A 23,770-nucleotide genomic window follows, 5' to 3' on the forward strand; every position below is an offset into this window, starting at 1 on the left:
AATTTCTTTTCTCTTCTCTCTATTTTTGAAAATTTATTTTTAGGAAACAGCCAATCCAGTTTTGTTGGTCCATGATATGGGTCCAATAGTAGTGTAGTTGGATGGGGCTTGAAAAGACCTTTCCAACGATATATTATAAGCCCAATTCCGATGAATATTGAGGAAATTATGACCAATTTACCAAATTGGGCCCGGTTTGAGCTTTATATACGGCCCAATGATCTTGGGGAGGGCCTAATATGATTTATCATTCCTAATGCAATTAGGTCATTCCTAATGCAATTAGGAATGGTTTTAGTCTTCTAGAATTTTCTAAAAGGTTCTTTTCAATCCTAATTGAATTAGCATTGATAAATTGACTTTTGACTTTTCAGAGTTTAAATTAAAATCAAAAAGCATTTTCGATAAAATTATATGATTTTATCCTCTAGTACGGTAAATTTATCTGATTTTCAAAAACGCGTTGGAAACAGGCTTGGCGCCTAACCCCAGGCCTTGGCGCCTGACGCTAGCCGTTGGCACCTGACGCTAGTGTTGGTGCCTGGCGCCAGTTAGCCAAGGGTGGCGCCAGCTCTGTTTTCTATGCGTCAGACTCTTTTTTGTTTATTTTATCCTTTTGGCTGATTTTCTCTATAAATAACGTATTAAAACTCCGTTTTCATTCATCAATTCATCATCTACATCTATCGTTCACCAATTCTCCTCATTCACAAGTTTTCATTCGCATTCATTCATCTCTTTCCCTCTTTCTCTTTTCTAAACTTGCTTTTCAAATACAAAATTCCGCATCCGCAAGACTTAGAAACACCTAGCCATATTCGAAGTTGCCTTCGCCCTAGACGTGAAAGGTTTAATTTCTGAGGGTTTGGTCCCAAATCCTTATTTCAATTATTTGATTTAATTGTTTGTTTATTATTTTTCTTGAAGTTACTAACGTGTGTATTTTTTTATTAGAAAAAGGTACGAGGCATCAAAGTAAGTGCTTTAATGGTTTTTTTTTTTTATTGATGTTATGATGTAGAAATCATGTTTACATTGATATTATGATATTCCTAGTATCATGTCTAGGGTAATTTTAATATCAAATATGATTGTTATGATGCTTCGTATGTTCTTCCTAATATTTATTCATGTTAGTATCATGTTAGGGTTAAAGATTTGATTTTTATTACTTAGCGACATGCTAGGGTTTGTTATTAATCTTGTTAGTATCATGCCTAGAATCTTGCTATTATTATGTTTTAATATTAACATGTATATGATTATAATTGTTATAATTATTATATTGATAATTTATTATGTTGCTTGTTGCTATTTATTGGTATTGCTTGATCACGCCTTTATTGCATGTTTAAAGGGAATTTGGTACTTGTAATCACGCTTAATAAGATATTTAATAATCTTGTTAGGGTTAATTATGATTATAAATTCATGTGATCGTCAATAATAGTTTATTTGTGCATTAAATTCAACCAACATAGATAAACAGGTTTAGGATTAATCCTAATGATTGCATGTGAGTCAGAAAGCGCACATGAATACGATCAGAATAAAGTAGAGGCCTATTATTAGGTCAAGTTCAATCTCTTTTAGGTTGGATTTGTACCTTCATCCCCGAACCCTTATTTGGTTCATGACCTTATGGAGTTGACGATCTCTTGGATCGTTAAGGGTGTAAAATTCACCTCGGGAATGGTTTACAAGTTCCTAAAAAACTTGTTGGCGACTCTTTTGCTCTATTTTCTTCCATTTTGGATGCCACCGTACTTTAGTGTATGATCACAGTGGGGTTCAAGCTAGTGGGATTTAAAAGCTTGAAATTATTCCCTACATCTAGGTGTCACGCGCAACTGATTAAGTTGCGAGCACTAGACAAGCGCGACTCATTGAGATGCGCACGGATATCTTTGCGGCAGCATTGATTTTTAACCTAGGCACCTCTAAATCCTTCATAATTAGGTTTGAACCTCAAGCTTAAGCCTAATTATGATCGGGCTTAGTTATTTTGGACCTTAATTCATTTTGTTTTCGATTAGGCTAGTCATTTTGCATTCTTGTGATTAAATCGATTGTCCATAAGCATTTTTCACGTTGATCCAACATAAAGATGGTTTTATTTATCATCATAGCACTTCCTATCGGGACAGGATGCCAAAAGTATATGTCTACACTATGAACGGGTCGATATCTTGGTGAGCTTGCATAAAATGGCCCAAAAAAGCAACATAGTTTGCTTCTCTATTACCCTCCCTATAAATGTGGCTAAAATCAACATACGTAAAATTTCGAATCAAACTCCTTGACGTCTTCCATCAAAGTAGATGAATTTTCCACAGGCACTGGCCCTTTAATTTCCTGGAAAATAGTAATAATAAGAAAATTATCCCATACTATAGGCATGCACCTTAAGAAGACTATTAAGAACGAACGTAGCTTCTACAATATAATAATAGTAGTGCTCATACCAATTTTAAAAGAACGACTACAATTCTCTCTCATCTGTTTCTCTTTCTAGAGATGGGCCACTCAAAGTGGTGTGTCATTAACTCATTGTACTTGTTGACTAAAATGTTATCTTTGTTGGATCTAAGATATACTTTGTATTATTCGTTAAGTACTCACTTAGTTCCATCCCAAGACTTACGAGTATTGTTATTTTGAGGTCACGAGTTTGAGCCCCGCCAATTATATTTGTTTGAAAGTATGATAATCCCCTTACCTTCTCCCTCTATTCTCAAGCGTTAACCCGTAGAGCTGGTTGGCTTAGCCTATAAAGTGTCGATTTAGTAGAGTCCTTACTCTGTAGATTGCTACACCTTTCTAATTAGCAGTTTTATTTTAATTTGATTTGCAAAACAATGTTTTCAAATTTTATAGTATTCTCTAAATTTATACTGTGTAAGAACTTATTACTTTGTAATCCCTCCGTCACCAAAACTTCGATCCTTTTGGGTTGATTTTGCGATTATTAAGAAACTTAAATAAAAAGAAATAAAAACATAATGAAAAGATAAATTTACATGGGGTTTGTAAAAAAAGTAGAGAGATAAAATATCAAAATACATGAAAAAACAAAAATTTATATGGGGAAGCTAATTTCGCACAAAAATTGTTGTAAATTAGTGGGTATTTTAATGCAAATGGATTGATCATTTTGAGACTAAAATTAGGCAAAAATGGTCGAAATTTTTGGGATGGAAGGAGTAACAATTATTTTACAAATAAGAATGAAAGTTTGGTTTACAATTTAATTTGATATATAGCCCAAACCATATTAATTCGATTCGGGAGTTTTCAAATAAAGCGAACCAAACTGTGTTACTATTTGGTCCAAACAATGAAAATTTCAATAATCTCAATCTTATTCAATTTACTTTCAACAACATTCTCACTTAATTCAACAACATTTAGCAATTCTATTTATTCTCTTATTTACCCTATCTTAAATAAACCCCGGCCTATTAATTTAATATAGTTTGAAATGACAACTTTAACATTGACCGCAAAGGAAAAATACTCCAAATATAATATTTATAGAGGTGACAATTTAGTTTACTAGGTCTTGTTTGGATAGGTTGGGTCAGGGTTCGATCAGGTTAATTATATGCATTTCAATATTGTAATGTTATATTATTTTACTGTGTCCATGCAAGATAGGATCCGAATCGAGTAATTTCGCGTGAGATTGGATTGATTGGGTTGGTCAGGTCAGTTTTTAACGGCTCTAATTATATATTTCCTGTATTTTTTATTTTATATGTCACTTTTTATGTATGAAAGCTTCAATTTAAATGCATCACTATCCATTTTAGTCAACTAATTCGATATCTCTATATTTTTTTTTTAAATATCACACATGGATCCTCCTTATTTTTTCTCTCTATCTCTCTGTACTCCAAAAATTACTTAGGACTTTAGGAGCCCGCAATGTCAATAGTAATGGATCTAATAAGAAATAGAGGAAGTAATAAAAAGCACACGCTTCATCTACCTCCGATCTCACTCTCTAGTATGTATTTCCTGAATTCTTTTTGTCTTTCAATCTTTGTTTTGCACAGGTATGTTTAACTAAAGCATACATACTTTTTGCATGAAAAATAAAGAAAGAAAAGAAAGGAAATTTTAAGCAAATGACTAATTACAAATTAAATCGACGTAAAAATAAAAATTACAACCATGAATTTATATTTTACTACAGTACTATTATGGCTATAACTTATAAATAAATTGACATAAATTATTTGTCCAATAATCTATGGAATATGATTGGTGCGTCCAATTGTGGTGTAAGAGCTCCATTGGCGGTTGGAGCATGAGCATAAGATGGTGAAAGCTCGAAAGAGAATCGTTGTAGAATTAAGGCCAATGTAATTTTTGCTTCGATCATAACAAAATTCGATCCAAGACATATTCTTGACCCCCAACCAAATGAGAAAAATGACATATTCCCATTTGTTGCCTTAGAAATGCCTTCACTAAATCTTGATGGGTTAAAATCCTTAGCATCATCACCCCACAACTTCTCATCTTGTTGGATAAAAGCTATTGGAAGATTGACTACCAATCCTGCAGGTAAGAAGATATCTCCTACCCTAATGTTTTCAGTAACTGTACGATTGATTTCAATAATCGGGGAATACAATCGAAGAACCTCTTGTAGTACCATGTGTACCTAAAAAGATAAAACAATTGATAAAAATCTAAACTATGACTGATTAAGATAATATAACAATCATTTCATTACAGACTTACCGTCTTTAGATGATTCAATCCTTGAAAATCTGGGATGTGGTTCCCAAATGTGTTTAAGATCTCTTCTCGTGCTCGAGCTTGCCATTCTTGATACTTTCCAAGTATAATTAGTGTCCACACTAATAACGATGAAGTGGTACCTTGGCCAGCTAAGTAGAACAACTTACTTTCATTAATCACGCTTCAATACTCAACTCAATGTGTTTTTTGTTATTATGTCCATTGTCATGAAGTTGGGACTCCAATAACAATCCTAACAAGTCATCCTTTGGTTTTGCTCCTTCTTTTATTGCCTTCTTCCTCTTATCAATAACACCTTTTAGTAGAGTGCGAATTTCCTTATCAACATCCACTATTCTTTTGTTTGCCTTGGTTGGGATAAACCTACACCACAAAATGAACAAGTCCAATTAAATACTCTTTTGATTACATATCTTGGTTATGAGACAATTGTTATTTTTTTTTTTATTATTTTTGAAAACAATGGTTTTAAAACATACATTTAACATAGCATATATTAATACATTTTTACATTTTAAGGTAAGACTTGAGCTTATTAGATAAAAGTTTAATAAAACATATAAATTTCTGTAAATTATTAAGTCAAGTTCATCACAAAAATAAAGATAAAAATAATGCACATTTTTTTTTAACTTTTTGACATTTGGCATAATTTTGTGAGAAAGTTTTCCCTCCAAAATTCTACTTGTATTGAATTTTTCCTCCAAATTTGATGCAAGTTAGAATTATATATATGTACCAAAATTTCTTCAATATATATATATTAATATGTTGAAAATGTAAAGTTGTTCTCTAAATCACCTCCATCCAGGGATATAAACTGCATTTAAAACCGGAAGTACAGTTTGTATTTGTTCGGTTAATAGCTCGAATATTCGCTTCCCTTCCTCGTAACTACTTCCAAACGCAACTCTAGAAATAAGACCAGCAGATAGTTTATTCAAATATGACAACACCTCTATTTCACATGAACCTGTCTTCGATGTCATTTCTTCCCACTCTTTAACCATAGCATTGGAGCTTTCCCATAATGCTGGAAGCATAAACTGCAAAATATACCAAAACAAGAATAATATTTAACACGTATGACACATAATAATACATTTCTTGTGAAAATATTTACTTATGTATGCAAAAAGGTTATCTACCTAAGCTTAGTCTAGTGAAGTAGAGGGAAAGATTGCACCTTCCAAATCTTGAGGTTGAGGGTTCAATCCCTATTAAAGACAATTAAAGATGATGATTCTTTACACTTCCCCCGGCCCCTTACTTTCAAAAGTTTCTGACCCGCAAATATTGGGTAAAAAAAACCATGAGGGTTGAGATAAGGTCTCAGTAACTTGAAATATTGAAATAAGAAACTTTTGTGTTACATTTACATATGTGTAACCAACAAACGCTTATCCAGAGATGTCAATTCAAACGTTCGAGCCAAGTTCGGTGAGGTCAGGTCAAGTTGGGTCCAATTTTAGTGGATTGCTAAACATCGCCCGCAAATCTCCACATAAAGCCCACAAATCTATATTGAATTTACCTTATTGCCCTAAACCTAAAATAAAAAAATCTAACCCATACCCACACTCTAATCACCCGAAAATACGGCAATGTTGAGGCGGCAAGGCAAGGACTTGGCGGCCACAGCGGCGGAGGGAAGGACGGCTCACGGTGGCAGGGTTTTTTTAAAAAAATTTTTTTTTAAAAAAAACCAGAAGAGGTGGCGCGCCTGGCCCGGACGCCCAGCCCCTGGTGGTGGCGTCTGCTCCGGCCGCCGGAACCAGGGGGCTGGCGTCTGACCTGGACGCCTAGCCACGGTTGTGGCGTTTTCCAGAGGCGCCACCGCCGTGGCTGGGCGTCCAGGTCAGACGCCAGCCCCCTGGTCCCGGCGGCCGGAGCAGACGCCACCACCAGGGGCTGGGCGTCCTGGCCAGGCGCCCTACCACTTTTTTTTTTTTTTTTTTTTTTTTTTTGTCTAATATTTTTTTTTTTGGAAAATCAGAATTCTTTTGTTAATGTTTAATATTTTTGTTTTATGTGTTAATTTTTTTATTTCTAATGTATATATTTTTTTTTAAATCAGAATTTTTTGTGTTAATGTTTAATTAAAAAAAACAAAAACTTTAAATAAAATTTAAAAACAATTACAAAAAGTTTAAATAAAATTACAAAAAAAAAGAAAAAAAAATAAATAAAAAAATAACAAATTACAAAAAAAAAAAAAAAAAAATTACAAAAAGTAGGGGTGGCGTCTGGCCAGGACGCCACAGCCATGGTGGCGGCGTCCTGACCAGACGCCACCCCTACTTTTCGTAATTTTTCCCCTGGATTATCTCGCTTTCCGGCGACGATGACGGCTCTTCGGTGTCCCTCGGCGATCCACTCCAGCTCCACATTCTTCGTGAGAGTGAATTACGGTTTCGGTAAAAATTAGAAAAAGGGCAAAAGAGTCAAAGTAAAAATATTTGTGGGCTTTATGTGGAGATTTGCGGGCGACGTTTAACAAATCCCTTTTTTAAACTTGAGTAATGCTAAATTATTGTGTCCATGCAAATTAAAATGTGAATTGAAATTCTTGTAGGTAAGTTTTTGATTAGATCGATTGAGTCAAATTTTGACATATATATATTGTGTACCACATGTTTTCATTAGAAACTCTTTATTTACATCAATATCAAAGAAAAAAGTTGTATATCAAATTTACAACAAACTAGAAAATAAAAATAAAAAGCAATCTCACACCAAATTTATGTTGAATACTTCCTCTTTTTCTAAATAGTTGACATGCTTGTTTTTTTCACTATTTTGTAACTATATTTGACCGTTGTTTTATGATAATGTTAAAAAAAAAAACCATGAAATATACTCCCTGCGTTTTAAAATACTTGCTCCATTTCTCCATGCGCCGAGTTTTAGGATAAACTAGTATAGTACCCATGCTATTGCATGGTTTTGATAGTTCAAATATTAAATTTCACAAGATTGAAACCAAAGTTAGCTTAATGCATAATAGTGATATTTTTTTTTACTTTATTTGATTATTCATTTACAATAATGTGTAACGTGTATCATGATATTGCTTATCGTAATTTTAATATAATGTCAAAATTTAATTTAGAAATATAAAAGAATTTATGGCCTTAACATATTTTACCTTTTAAATATGAATGACTCATGCAAGTCATGCCCATTCATATATTTTAGGGTTTTTCTAAGCTATGCCCCCCAAGTTATTATTCAGTTTCTATGTTGTACTCATGCTTTTTCAAAGCTATAAATTGTGTCCTCCACCTCACGATCTTTTTTATCAATATTACCCTTTAACATCCATATCCGTTAATGAAAGTTATGTTATTTTATCAACAATGGTATCGTGGCGTTATTAATTTGACACGTGTCCCATTCTAATTGGTTTAACAGTTTAAAAAAATTTAAAACATCAGAAAATAAAATAATAAAAAAAAAAGTTATTGTTAACTTTAAAGGTTATTGATAATAAAAATTAGTGAGGTTGAGGACACAAATTAGACGTTTGAAAAAGCATGGGCACAACTTAGAAATCGAAGAAGTTTGGGGGCATAGCTTAGAAAACCCCTATATATTATCTTATATTACATAGGGATGGAAATGGGTTTAAGACCCGAGCTAGACCCCCATTAGACTCGACTCATATTTTAGGGTATGGGTCTTAATTGGATCTGGGTAAAATTTGAATCTACGTGCAATGGGTCCGGGTTTGAAAGTTTAAACCCAAAACCCGACTTAGATTCGACCTATACACATTATTTTTATTTTTTTTATCAAAAATTACATAAATCATAAGGTATCTAATCTAAGAATTAGATGAAAAAAAAACCTAAAGAACGTAACTCCAAACTATAGTTACCACTTCTCCAAGGGGCTCCAAATCAATCAAACGGCTCCTAGCTCCTACTCTCATCAAGTCGATTGTCATATGATTAGTAGTATATTTTTCGATGTACTTTTTTTTTTTTATTTATATGAAGTTTCTTTGATATACATAAGTAGCAAAATTATTTAAAATATTTGTATGTATAGTCACACAAGTAATATGATAGTTATAATATATATATAAAAAAATATAAGTTATTAAAAAATCAATATTAAACCATTTTAGGCTTGAGACTCCCTAAACCTTTCATATCTTTGTCTAAGACTAGACCCAGTGGATCCAAGTCGCATCTGGAAGAACCTCCAAAAATCTGGGTCTGAGTCTTGTTAAAACCGACCCAAATATGACACATTATCATTTCTAATATTATTATGCGGCCCCTCTGTATTCTTGTGGTTTAATCAATATAATAAATCTCTCTTTTCATCCCATAATGTGGTTACGAAATTTTAAATCAGGTAATAATGCTTGGAGAGTAGAATTAGAGGCTACATTATAACATGAGCAATTATAATGCTTCTATTTATCATTTTTATTTAAATGAAACTTAAATCTTAAAGTTAGTGGATCTTTTGTTTAATATTTTGTGGGACTTATCTATCTACTATATATTAAGACTCATATTATCTATCTCGTTTAGATGAAACTTTAAACAATTAACATATGTACTATTTTTCATGAATATTATTACTAGTAAATTCAAATCTAAAATTGGCAAAATAAAATATTAGACGAATCAAATAATTAACATGCTGTAAATTTTTTTACTAAAATCAAAAGTTGGCAAAATACACATAATGATACTTGTTTACATTTAGCATATATAATTTGCTATTAATTTAATAAGATCACTATTCACAATCTATATGTATAGCTCAAATGCCTTATTTTGATAACTAAACTATATGCTATCTTTTTATATGATATAAAATATTGTTATTGTTTCTAATACCATATTTAGTTGTATAATGTAGCCTACAATATTAAGTACCAATTTAATAAAATCGACCAGTGAATATTAGTAACTAAAAATATTCATTAGATTGCATATTAATACCATATTTAGTTACATAATTTATTAAGTATCAATTTAATAAAATCGATGAGTGATTATTAGAAACTAAAAAGATTCGTTTAGATTGCATATTAATATATTGCAATAAACTTTAGAATTACCATAAATAATATAATGTAATTAGGTGGGAAAATTTTTATTGTAAGAGCGACATGTGTCAGTTTTAGGTTGAGCGTCCTCTGTTTTATTATAATTATAAATCAGATTGGAGATAGTAATAAAATATAGATATAGTGGGGTTAGTGGAAGGTAAAGTGGAGGAGAGAGAATGTAATAAAAGTAATAAAATTGGGTCCCACTAGTTCAGATAAATGAATTAAATATTATAAAAGTATTCCAAGGAAATGGACCAAGTATTTAAAAATGTCCGCAAAAGAAAAGTAAAGCAAGTATTTTAAAATGAAGGGATTATTATTTTTACTACATTTGTTTCTCTGAGTTCTACCCATCTATTATTATTCACCATGGGTCAAACTTGTAAAATTCTGACCATGTTGTCTAACTTTGTATATATATATGAGAAAACATTAGAAATTAATGGTTTAAATAGTGCCTTAGAGACCGCGTAAAATGCAAGTAAGTAACACTTAACAAAACTGAAGTTGATATTAGTCAATATAAAATTTCATTAGATCAACATTTTCATGTTTTTCATTAATATTTAATCATATATATTTCAAGTTAAAGTATTGTATTGGCGTGTGTGCTTGTTTAGCTGTCCCTTAATTAGTATTCTAGAAAAAAAAATTTATTTTTTTCTATATACAATACTCCTCCGTCCCTTATTGATAATCCTTTATGGTGATATTTCACGGGAATTAAGAAACTTAAATGAGTAGTAAAAATACATTGAAAAGGTAAATTTAAATAGGGTGTGTTAAAAAGTAGAGAGAGAGAGTAATAAAAATATATATGAAAAATGTTTAATTTACATGGAGAAAGTAAATTAGCACAAATATTGTTGTAAATTAGAAAGAATTTAAGTAAAAATTTATATTAATAATAGTTGAAAAAAAATAAATGACACTATCAATTTGAAACATAAATTTGACTATAATAAACTATTTATTATAAAAGACGGAGGGAGTACTCCTGTTATTCCTTATACATAGACACAGTACCCTGATGTATTCAGTCTTTACAAGTCATGTCCAAAATATTTTACCTATTTCAGAATCTTTTCATTTTAAAGTTGGATATTGTTTCCATTGCACAATGTCGTACACTAGTCGAGAAAGCACAGCCAACTTTACAATGACAAATTGACAACAATATGTCAATAACCGGCCTTATTGACTTTAAAGTTGGATTAGCAATATAAATAGAAAGCTGTTCTTTGCTATTATTCACTTCTATCTATTGATATATACATAGGGATGTTCGCGGCCCGGTTTGATGCGGTTTGGATCATAAACCGCACCAAACCGTAAAAGTGCGGTTTGTAATTTTTAACAAACCGCACTTTTAAAAAAAAATGCACCAAACCGCATCGGTGCGGTTTCGTGCGGTGCGGTTTGTAGTTTTAATCGTATTTTATTAAAATTGTAATTATTGTTTTTAAAACAAAACTTTTATTTTAAGTTATAATTATTATTTCTATTCAAAAAAAATTATAATTATTATTGGATAATTTAAATATTAAACTCTTTTTATTAACCTTTAATTAACTAATAGTAAAAAATTAGCTCATATATTTTAGTTCTTTTATATAATTTTTGATATGAATTTTGATGGATATAACCTTCAATCGCAGTTGAAAGGTTTGGAATCTTGAGTCTCGGTCAAGAAATGCTAAGCAACACGAGCTTAAAACCTAAACTAGGCCAAGAATACACAAGCACAAGCTTACGTAAAACTTTATAAATTTCAAATCAATCAATCATACTTTTCGTTAAACACCATCACATATTTATAAGCTAAATAATTAGCCTAAAAATCGGTAAAACAAATTCTAATCTAACTAAGAAACTAACTCTAACTTGTAAAGATAATATTTTGCAAATATGATCTTTAAAGTTAAGCTTATCTTATACTAACCGAATTAAACTAACAAAAATATCCTAATAAATTCGGTCATCTAATAATAAACTAAAAATAACAATAAAAATAATTATAATAACAATATTGATGCCTTGGAACCGCATCATACTCCCCCTCTTGAAAAAAAACTTGTCCCAAGTTTTAGCAAATCATGGAACCAAGATATCATCCAAATTAATCGAACATGAGCTAAAAGAATATGTCTTCATCCAACCACGTCATGCTTATATTTTACACCAATGAATGCACCACAAACTTCAATTGAATGCTCCAAAATTTTAATTGATGACACACCTTTGTCAATGCAATCAATATAATGGAAATAATACGTGAAAATATTTGTATCCCAATTATCACCATAAAAGGAAGTTGTAGAAATTTGACTTTTTGCTACCAAATTAGATAGTTCGAATGTAACCTCCTCGTCAACAAAACTAGACAAATATACACTTTTGTGCTCCATAATTTCTTTTTCTTCTACTAGTTGTTCATGAGATTTCTCTAAAATTGGATTTGTAAGATTATCACTCGGTAAAGATACAATCTTTTCCTCGTATATAGCCTCAACAATGGTTGCTCTAGTTTCTCTTCCTCATAAGACATATCTTGTACACCACATCTCACGTCACGAATTTGAAAACGAGCATCAATTCTATCCAAACATTAATTCATTTTCTTGATTTCCATCATAAATGTTTCAAACCAACTTTTATTTTCCATGTTTATGTGGATGAGAAAACACACAAAACCAGTCCAGAAATTGATCGAAAGTACAAGGACCAAAACCCAATGAAAACACCTCGAAAAATTCTGAAATTTTGTATACTGCTAGCCCTATCAGTCTAAAATACTCGACCAAAAATTCAGAAAAACATTCCCAGCCAAGTAATCGCAGTTTATTTTTTTCTCAACAATGGCAGATTAATTTGATTTTTGACCAGGTGTAAAGAACGAACCCAGTTTAATAGCTATGATTCTCGAAAAGTTCTCAAATTTTTCAGGTGAAAACTAGACAAAAAATTAACCAATTTGAAAAAAATAATCACATCAAAATCTTTAGAAACGAAGGAGAACCAAGTCGATCAATATGACATTCGAAACTGAGTTTTTTGACACAAATTGTCAAACTCGTCCCTCGTCATCCAGCAGCCACACCAATTTGATATGAATTTTGATGGATATAACCTTCAATCGCATTTGAAAGGTTTGGAATCTTGAGTCTCGGTCAAGAAACGCTAAGCAACACGAGCTTAAAACCTAAACTAGGCCAACAATACACAAGCACAAGCTTACGTAAAACTTTATAAATTTCAAATCAATCAATCATACTTTTCGTTAAACACCATCACGTATTTATAAGCTAAATAATTAGCCTAAAAATCGGTAAAATAAATTCTAATCTAACTAGGAAACTAACTCTAACTTGTAAAGATAATATTTTGCAAATATGATCTTTAAAGTTAAGCTTATCTTATACTAACCGAATTAAACTAACAAAAATATCCTAATAAATTCGGTCATCTAATAATAAACTAAAAATAACAATAAAAATAATTATAATAACAATATTGATGCCTTGGAACCGCATCAATTTTAATGAAAATATAGTATAAAAATCGCAAACTGCATTAAAGTGCGGTTTGCGATGCAGTTTGGTCTCAATAATTTTGGAAACCGCACCAAACTGCAAACCGCGGTTTGGTCATTTTGAAAAACCGCACCGCAATTTTCAAACCGCAAACCGCAGCAAACCGCAAAATTGCGGTTTGGTGCGGGCTAAACCGCACTCTGTATAACCCTATATATACATGCCCTTTTAATTCGCACTCTTTAAGTTTTAACTTCCACAATATAATTAATTTCTAGATTATTTCCTTAAGGAATTAAGTAGCAGTTGAAATCTTATACAAAAAGGAAGTAAATATATAAGAATGAAGTATGTATAGGTATAACCTTGAGCTTGTCCATGTGGAAAGCAGGAGTAAGAAGCTTCCTCCGAGTAGCCCAAAATCGCCCCTCTAACATAAGTAAGCCAGAGGCAACCTTCTCTAAAAAAGGGTTTGTCTTTTGCTTCTGAAACTCGTGTATCTTCATGAATACTTCTCTTATCAACTCTGGTTCTGCAATCGTCACCAAGGGTACTGGTCCATTCCATACAAAACATCTTCTACCTACACACATTAAAAAAGACGGAGTAATGTTTTATACTTCCTCCGTTCTTTTTTACTTGACCCGCTTTGACTTTTGCGCAATTCACCAACCCACCTTTGACCGTCTTTTGTAAATCATATAACTAATATATAAAGCTAAATTTTTAGCCAGCTCACGACATTGCGACACTTGACATTCTAACTTTTCGCCAAGTGTCGCGCCACGTTGGAGCAATTTAAATAGACTTCTTAAGATTAAAAAAAATAGAATTTTAGGATAAAATTTTAAGTTTAGAATTTTATTTTCGATAAAAGATCAAAATTTATGAGATACAAATTGAATTATAATTTTATTCAAAAAGATTATTAGATTATAATTCTTAAAAATTATCATGTAAATTTAATTTTTTTATGTAATAATATTTTTTTTTTGGAGCGAAGGAATTAGGTTAAAGTGTAAAACATCTATTTATAATATATACTAATCGGTTAAAATACTATACTTCACAACTTATATAATTTTATTACTACATAGACCTGTCAATTAGGGCTGAGTCATGAGTCATCTCGGATTGGGTCACTTTAGGTTACGAGTCAAGAAATGTTGAACTCTTACCCAAAGTTTTGGATTCGGGTCAACTCAACGGGCTTTGAACATTTATCTTATTTAATTTATTATTTGTTTTTTTTCTATGTACTAAATCGAACATTTCCACCAATATTAGTATTAGTCATTACATGCCTACTAGATAGCAAATCGTCACAAAGCACATCAATAAACTAATTTTGTACCAATGGTATATCTTAAAATTTGACGTATAGATTAAAAATTTTATCTTTAAATTCAATAAATAACCCAGGCATCGCACGGACACAAAACTAGTTATAGGTAAAGAAAAACATATTCATGTAGGATCTTGTTAGAATCGTCTAAAGAAAAACTATCACAATATATAATTTTTACTTGTAGAGTATCAAAATTATTGATGGTTAAATTTGTGCATTGACAAACGTGATAAAAGAAACAGGTCAAGTTAAAAAGAAAAGAGGAAGTATGATATAGTATTGTTTAAAAAAAAATAGAGGGAGTATATATATATACAAAATAAAAAATTTAAAAAAGCTTATTACCCTTTATAATATTTTAAATTGTAAATGTTAATTAGCATGGTAAGGTACAAGCATGGCAAGGTACAATTGTTGTTGTTTATTCGATTTAATCATTCATGCAGAGCAAATCAGTATTGCTCATTTACTTTTCACATATGAGCAACAATTTGTTCTCATAATTTGACAAAATAATTGTGCAGATAAGAAAAATCAAGAAAATGAACGAAACAACCTTACTGATTTATGTATGCAAAATAAATAATATCCATTTGCTCATTTTGAACAAACATGATAAAATCATAAGAATTTAAAACACACACGATTATATGAGAGCATAAAATGAATTTTAAAAATCAATTAAAATAATGCTTTCTCTTTTTCACAAATATTGCAACATGGGAAGGAGCACAAATTTTCATAAAATAAAATAGAGAAAACATGTGCTAATAAGGAATTGTTGCGAATATGTATGATAATTGTTGCAATATTTGTGAAACGGCCAGGAAGTTATTTTTAAGAGACAACATACCATATTTGTTCAGAGTTTGATAGAAGAATGGGAGGGCACGTGGAATATAGTCATTGGACGAATCAGGCAAAGGAGGCTTTGATCTGGCTTCAATAGTCATAGTAGCTCTATCCTTGGTATCTCCATGCAACAACCTATACGAATTACCTTTAAACCCTTGATTCCTAAGCAATCTCTCTAATCTTTTTGGCCTAAACCATACCCAATTTAACACACACCATGACACACTCACTAATACAATACATACCAAAGAAATTTCTATAGACATGCTTGTCACTTTCATATATGTTTAATACTTTTTGAAATCAAAGTCGGATTTAGTATTGTAAAGAAGACTGCCCTAACTCTTGTGTATTTATCCTCATCTGAAAGCAATAAAGGAATAAAAACTCTTAGTTTCAATAGACAAGATAAATGAAGGGAAAAAAAAGAGTATGAGATATATGGCAATAAAGATATATAGTACCTAGTGGCGATTCCAGGAATTTGTCATTATGGGTTCGGAATCTCAAATCTCTCGAATATAACAATTTTATTTTTTTTGGACGAGAAATATAGTTTTGTTAACCGATGTTAATCAAAAAAATATTATATACTACTTCCGCTTCATATTTTTTGAAACTTTAAAGTATAATTTTTAAGATATAAAATATTTCAAATTTGCAAAAAATATGAAACAAATATAATATAATACTTATATAAAATAAAAGTATGATGGTGTAAAAAAAAATCATATTCTTTGATTTTTTTTTTTTTTAAGAAATATTCTTTGATTTTAATGAAAAGGAAAAGAGTAATATATAATGGTAAAATAAAGTAAATATAATATAATAACTTATTTTTAAAGGAAAAAAATACTTGTATTAACTAAAAGTATGATGGTGTAAAATAATACTCATATGATTTGATTATATTGAAAAGGGAAAAAAAACAGTAAAATAGGCTATTGTGTTAAATTGTCAAGAAAAAAAAAATAGCAGATGGGTTTGGTGAGGGGTTTGATCCCGCGTCCCCATCTAAGAGAATGTCTTGCATATGAATTCTTTGACCGCTGAACCACAGATGGTAAACATAATATAATTAGTTGTATTTTTTTTTATTAAACTTACATTTTTTTCCCTCTAAATTACGAATTCTCTCCAAATCCAGTATGGGTTCAGCTGAACCCATACTGGAATCCCCATTGATAGTACCACAAGTATGTGGAGTAGAATAATAACCACTATTATTTATAACTTACAAGGTTTGAATATTCAAATGGACCATGCAACTTCAACTAGCTTTGGGATAACCGAATAAAGACTAATGCAACAGCTTATGATTTTTCCTTTGTGACTTTTTACAATCCAACGAGGAGGAACTAGAAATGGAGGAAAGTTATGCATTTACTAATGCATAACATTAATTAAAATATTATAAAAACACATGGTAGAGAGAGAAAAGAGGAGAGAGATAGGAAGAGAGAGGCATGTAGGTGGACCACACCTATTTTTTGGTCGGATTGTATCACGTGATGGGGGATCATATGCTGATTGTTCCACTAAAAGTTTATATAGTTCCATTGAATCCTCAGTGGTACTATTTACGCATAAATTTAGTACAACTGAATGCATACATAATACCATTATGTGTACATATAGTATCACTGTATATCCAATGGTACCATTTGATCATCCAATGTTATCATATTATTTATTCGTTTGTACATATGTATAATTACATAAATACCCTTTATTATGCATTTCTAAATGTCTAACATTTCTTCCTTTAAAATTCCTGTCCAAACGAAATATGATTGGTTGATAATCTCTTTTTTTTTTTTTTTTTTTTTGAAACATTTTGTTGATAATCTTATCATTAGACCTCAGTGTAATTGTCATATTAATTACGTATTCGAAGTAGAGCTGAGAAAAGTCTTAAAATAAGATTATTAAATAGTATGACACAATGATTTATTTTATTTATTTATTTTTGTGAGACATAGGTGAAGAGTCTTTTGGTCAATAAAAGACAAAACAATGTAAAGAAAGAAAGAAGTATAAAGCAATTATAATTCTCCCACATTGAAGTTTTCAAACAATTTCACATGTCACACTCACTTGATAATTTCATCATATTTACCAATAAGACAATCAGACAACGGCAAGCTAATAAGCTAATAGCCAAATTAATTAGTCTTTCATGTTGTATAACATTTAAGCTAATTCATCCTTTAAAAAATAAATAAATAATGTAATCTTTCGATTATTCCAGAATAATCCAACCGTTTGTACACATTTACTCCTAAATGCAAATCAAAAGGCATAATTACTTTGAATGAATTGTGTTAGTTTAAATGAACTACTACGAGAGGGGGGGTGAATGGTAGTAGGTTCCAATGGTGAAACTTATGCAGAGATTAAAAACAAAACATAAAAGGAACTTAAAGAACACAACAAGTTTTACGAGGAAACTATCCAATGCCTAGCTGGAAGTAAAACCTCGGCCTTATTGGGACTTATAAACAAATTCTACTATTATAGGCAACTCTCCTAGTACAACCTATTACACAGACCTTTGCTTCGTAAGTTCCTCCTCGGACACTTGCTAATTGATAAGAACCTATCCTATCAGACCTAAGACACACTCAGGCACCTTTTTTAACCCAAGACACACTCAGGTTCCTTTCTCGACCCAAGACACACTCAGGTTCCTTTTTCTCAATATGCAACCCAAGACATACTCGGGGTGACTAACTACCACTCGAATTTTAGAGAATTTAAACTCATACACTCAAACGTGAATTTAAGAGAATTCACAATCTCACCCCAAAACTTAAAACACTCAAAACCCTTTTTCCCATTACAAGATCTCATTGAATATCCTTAAATACATATCTAGGAATAAACAGATAAAACTAATATGCTGAACACTCAAGATCTTTCTGGAACTCACTGGACGTAGTGTAACCAAAACCTGATAGGAACTTTGACCAGGAGAACTGACTTAGCTTTGTGGTGAAGGATAAAACCATTAAGCACGTCCACTACACTTCATCAGCCTCAACTTTGAATGAATACATATGAGCATATTTATAGTACACTCGAATTATTCATTTCATCTTGAAAAAGATAAGTTTTCTGTAAAGATAAGTTTAAAAGATATTTTCTAAAAACAAGTTTTCCGAAAATATATCTTTTTGTTAAGAATAAAAACTGTAAATAAAATAAGATAGACTAGCATAAAATCAGATTTTTTTCAAAACTTATCTTTTTGTTTAAAATACTTTTTAAACAATCTTATCTTTTTCCAAAAGGGATTTATTAGAAGATAAATATCTTTATTTAGTAAAACCAAATCCTAAAGATATGCACGTATAAGGTAAATATATATATATCATTAAAACCGACTTTTAACGACGTGCATACTTAAGTTCCTATTAGGTTCCTGAACTCTGACAGTCTCCGAGTTCCTGACAAGTCAGTCACTCTAATTTCATTGAGTGTTTGGAGTTCACCTTGATTCTATATAGACTTGTTCCAGACCGACTTTTATGTCCAACATACTTACACGAATCCTAGAGCAATATACTTCTATTTCTCTGTCTTCATGTTGCTTCTCTGAAACTCTTGTTCTGGAATCCTGTAGTCTTGATATATTGTGGATCTTAGGGTTTGCCCCAGCATTACACCGGAACCAGGTCGTTACAACCCGTTTCAAAGTTCCTGTTAAGAAACTTCTTGAAGTTCCATTTCTAGAACTCTTCTCCTAACTTTACTTGTATCCTCATGGATCTTCTAAAGTTCCTCTGTTTCAGTTCCTTCTTCAACTCTCATAGTTTACTAAACTTGAAAACATCAAAACACTAGAAAATCCTTATTAAATGGAAGTTTTCTCAATCATAACTATCATCATCAAAACCTCATAAGGGTCAACAAGTTGCCCCTTTTTTATGATGACAAACTGAGCAAACTTCTGAGGATAACAAAGTAAAACAGAAGGTTGGTTTTTCATTTATAAAAAATATAAAGAAAATTAAACTAAATAAAAAGACTCCTACACATACATGACCTATATATGCATAGGATACTTACCTCGTGAAGCTAACATATGCAAACACATATTTACATAGTTACCTTCATGGTTCCTTAGCCATCATCATGCTTATCAACTATAATACTTATCATTGTTCTTGTTCCTCTATTGCTTATCATATATTACTCAAGTTCCTAATATATATATCTGTCATTACTCAAGTTCCTTATACCCTGTTCCAAGCATAACTTGTTCTTTCTATGCACAATTAAACAAACATGTTAGATAGATGATCATCATTAGTTTACACATCAAAACCTAATTACTCAACAATTTCCCCTTTTTTGATGATGAAAAACTAATGATGCTTATCACATATTAAAGGATAATCGTTGTACATTTATTCCCCCTTAGTTTTTTAAGGAAATAACATTTGAACAAGTTGGGAACATACACAGGAACTTAACATAGTTAGGAACTTAGCAATACACATCATTTATCAATATAAAAATACTTTCAATGATTATGATGTAAGAACTTTAGACTTTTGACTCACTACTACATATCATAAGCATCATACATATTCTTCCCCCCTTTGTTATTATCAAAAAGGGTATTGTTCCACACGTTTGTTTTTCGTAAATTATAAACATTTAAAGTCAAATGTCACACCTACCACCATATAATAAGTAAATATATAATGATTTAAAAACTTGTTGTTCCTAAAAGCCTCAAGGTACTCATTTTTCAAACACGGATACCATTTCCACACTAATTTCCAACTCACAATCAAAAGGCCTAACTTCAAAACCCTTAATTGAACTTGACAAATAAGAAGTTAAAAATCAAGTAAAGATCAGAGCTAAAAAGTTAGAAATGGATTGCATGAATAGGCAAATGAAAGCGCAAGCTCAAAGGATATACAGAGAAGCATACGGAAAAAAATAAGTAGAGGGAACAAGAATTGGAATTTGTGCTCTTTGTTTAGACCTTTAGGGATGAGTGCTGCCACATTGTACTTCAACTCAAACTCTTGAACCTCCTGCTAAACACAACACATATTCATCTTGCCAATTGATAACCAAGTTCCCTTACTTCAACCACCAAATTCTTTGAGGAACATTCTCCATACTAGAACTTAAATAGATTTCAGTTTCATCATAGTCAAATTCCTTCATCGTTTATTATTGTTCCTTCACTAGCTCACCAAGTATACGAGTACACTACATCAACATAGTCATCATTCTTCATATATAGATGTCTAGGAAATTAAATATTTGATCACCCTTTTTCATTTTTTTTTCACAAGGGGTTTCATTATACAATTTTGCATGCTTTCCTGGAATAACACATTTTAAATCAATGAAGATATTACGTAATCATACACTTGATTTCCACAATCAGACATGAACCATTTTGATTTCTTGGTTCCTACTTTATTCCCCCTGAGTCCCTTACCATTCTTCTTCCTTTTCAAGTACTTATTTCTTTCTTTTTCTTCAACTTCCCCCTCAACATATAATCACCATTTTTCATGTTTCATCAAATCATAAAAAGATGATCAACAAACTTAGAGCACATGGGAATTAAGAATAAGAAGTAAAAGTGTGTGAACAAAAAGAGGAAATTGAATAAGGTGAATAAGAATCTTCGATTTTTAGAATATGAGACAATTAAAGTATATGCAACACGGACACACAACTTAGAGTTTTAGAATAATGTTGCGATCGAATATATATGGCGTGGATGATTGAAAGTTGGCTAAAAGATAGGTTAGTTGCCTCTGAAATTTTAACACGTGAGTTACAAACGGTCTAGGAACTTACTTGTCTTGTTCCATCAAAATTTCTTCTATTGTTCCTTTGGCAACTTAGGAACTTCGTGTTTGACAACACCCATAGTTCTATTATGAGACCTCTAATACTCTTAGGCAAGTGAGTATGTCTTTTACAACACAAGAACTAAGTGTGACACATAAACAATAAGCGCACATTCTTTACTTATGTTTAACATGCATAGGAACCCTAACTTGACATAACTTAAGGGAAAAATACTTTATACTCATGTTATGTTTCATCAAGTCTTGCTCCATTAAGCAATAAACAAGAATATGATAACTCGAGACAAAACCATAAGAGAGTCAATTCACAAATTCACATATTGCATTCATACCAAAAATATATCAATTCAATTCATCTAATGCCGACATGTGAAAAGGAACTTATATCTTATGTAGTCTTTTACCAGTAAAAATATAACTTTAAAGCATTGGTTGAATATGATGGCTTACCTGAGAGTTCTTGAAGTGGTTGTTCTGTTCCTTGATGATCTCAATTCTAATATGACTTCCACTTCTAACTCAAGTTCCATTGTCAGTGGCTAATGCTTACAAATATATTTTCTTTTCATAAATTAGCAAAAACCAATGCACAATGGTTCGTTAGTGGTACCAAAAATATAATCAATGTAAATAAGTACAACTAATAACTATTCCATCTTGAAAACAAAAATTGACAATTTTAAAGCTCAATTTTCAAGAAGGAACTTGGATAGCATTCTATCCTAGAGTATGTTCCACATAGACGTCTATATAAAAATTTTCATCAAGACACACAAGATATCTATGTGGTAAAACTCTAATCCCATATAAACAGCAAGAACAAATATTATTCAATTTTCTTCAAGTCTAGCTACACACGCAGCAAGTTCCTTAAAGACAATACATACCTTTTGTAGACACCCATTTGTGTCTCCCCAAAACCAAACCCGGTGATGAGTACCTTTCACGTCGAATCATAATCGAATGAAGTGAAAGTGTGGAAAGTTTAGTGTTGCGGATAGTTTTAATTTCTTTTCTCTTCTCTCTGTTTTTGAAAACTTATTTTAAGAAAACAACCAATCCAGTTTGGTTGGTCCATGATATGGGTCCTATAGTAGTGTAATTGGATGGGGCTTGACAAGAGCTTTCAACGATATATTATAAGCCCAATTCCGATGAATATTGAGGAAGTTATGGCCAATTTATTGAACTGGGCCCGGTTTGAGCCTTATATGCAGCCCAATGATCTAGGGAAGGGCCTAATATAGATTTATCATTCCTAATGCAATTAGGAATGGTTTTAGTCTTCTAGATTCTTCTAGAAGGTTCTTTTCATTCCTAATTCAATTAGCATTGATAAATTGACTTTTGTTGACTTTTTAGAGTTTTAATTAGAATCAAAGAACATATTCTGAGGAAAATACGATTTTATCCTCCTGTACGGCAATTTTTATCTGATTTTAAGAAAATGCGTGGATTTCTGAGTCAGCGCCAAACGCCAGCTGTAGCGCCTAACGCTACGATTGGCGCCTGGCGCTAGACTTGGCGCCTGGCGCTAAGGTCAACGTTTGGCGCCAACTCAGTTTTTTCCGTCAGAACGCTGTTTTTGATATTTTATCTTTTGGCTGATTTTCTTTATAAATAACGTCGTAAAAACTCCGTTTTGATCATAAACATTCATCCACAATCACCTACAATCACCGATTCTCTCTATTTTAACTAACTCTCATCAAGATTCTCTTGATTACTCTCTCTCTCTCTTTTCTAAACTAGCTTTTCTCAAATACAAAATTTCGCATTCATTAGATCTAGATACACCTAACCATATTTGAAGTTGCCTTCGTCCTAGACGTGAAAGGTTTAATTTCTGAGGGTTTGGTCCCAAATCTCTCTTTCAATTATTTAATTTAATTATTATTTTCCTTGATGTTACTAACGTGTGTATTTTGTTATTAGAAAAAGTTACGAGGCATCAATGTAAGTGCTTTAATGGTTTGTATTGATATTATGATGTTATTATGATATTGTTAGTATCATGTTTAGGGTAAAGAATAAGTTCCTTAAATTAAATATGATTGTTACGATGCCTTTTATGTTCTTCCTAATATTTATGATTGTTAGTATCATGTTAGGGTTAAATATTTGATTTTTATTGCTTAGTGACATGCTAGGGTTTGTTATTAATCTTGTTAGTATCATGCCTAGGATCTGGCCGTTATTATGCTTTAACATTATTATAATTTTTTTTTATGATTTATTATAATTGTTATAATTATTATTTTTAAGTATGATGATTATACTTATTATTTTGTTTATTATTTTTATTTTTATGTTGCTTGTTATTCATTGTTAT

General features: G+C 31.4%; 1 pseudogene; it reads right to left on the minus strand.

The window, feature by feature from the left end:
- Positions 1-4,152: 4,152 nt before the first annotated feature.
- Positions 4,153-15,909, minus strand: LOC110694097 (annotated as a pseudogene).
- Between the last annotated feature and the right edge of the window lie 7,861 nt (positions 15,910-23,770).

The sequence above is a fragment of the Chenopodium quinoa genome, unplaced genomic scaffold (assembly GCF_001683475.1).
Source record: "Chenopodium quinoa cultivar QQ74 unplaced genomic scaffold, ASM168347v1, whole genome shotgun sequence".
Classification (NCBI taxonomy): Eukaryota; Viridiplantae; Streptophyta; class Magnoliopsida; order Caryophyllales; family Amaranthaceae; genus Chenopodium; species Chenopodium quinoa.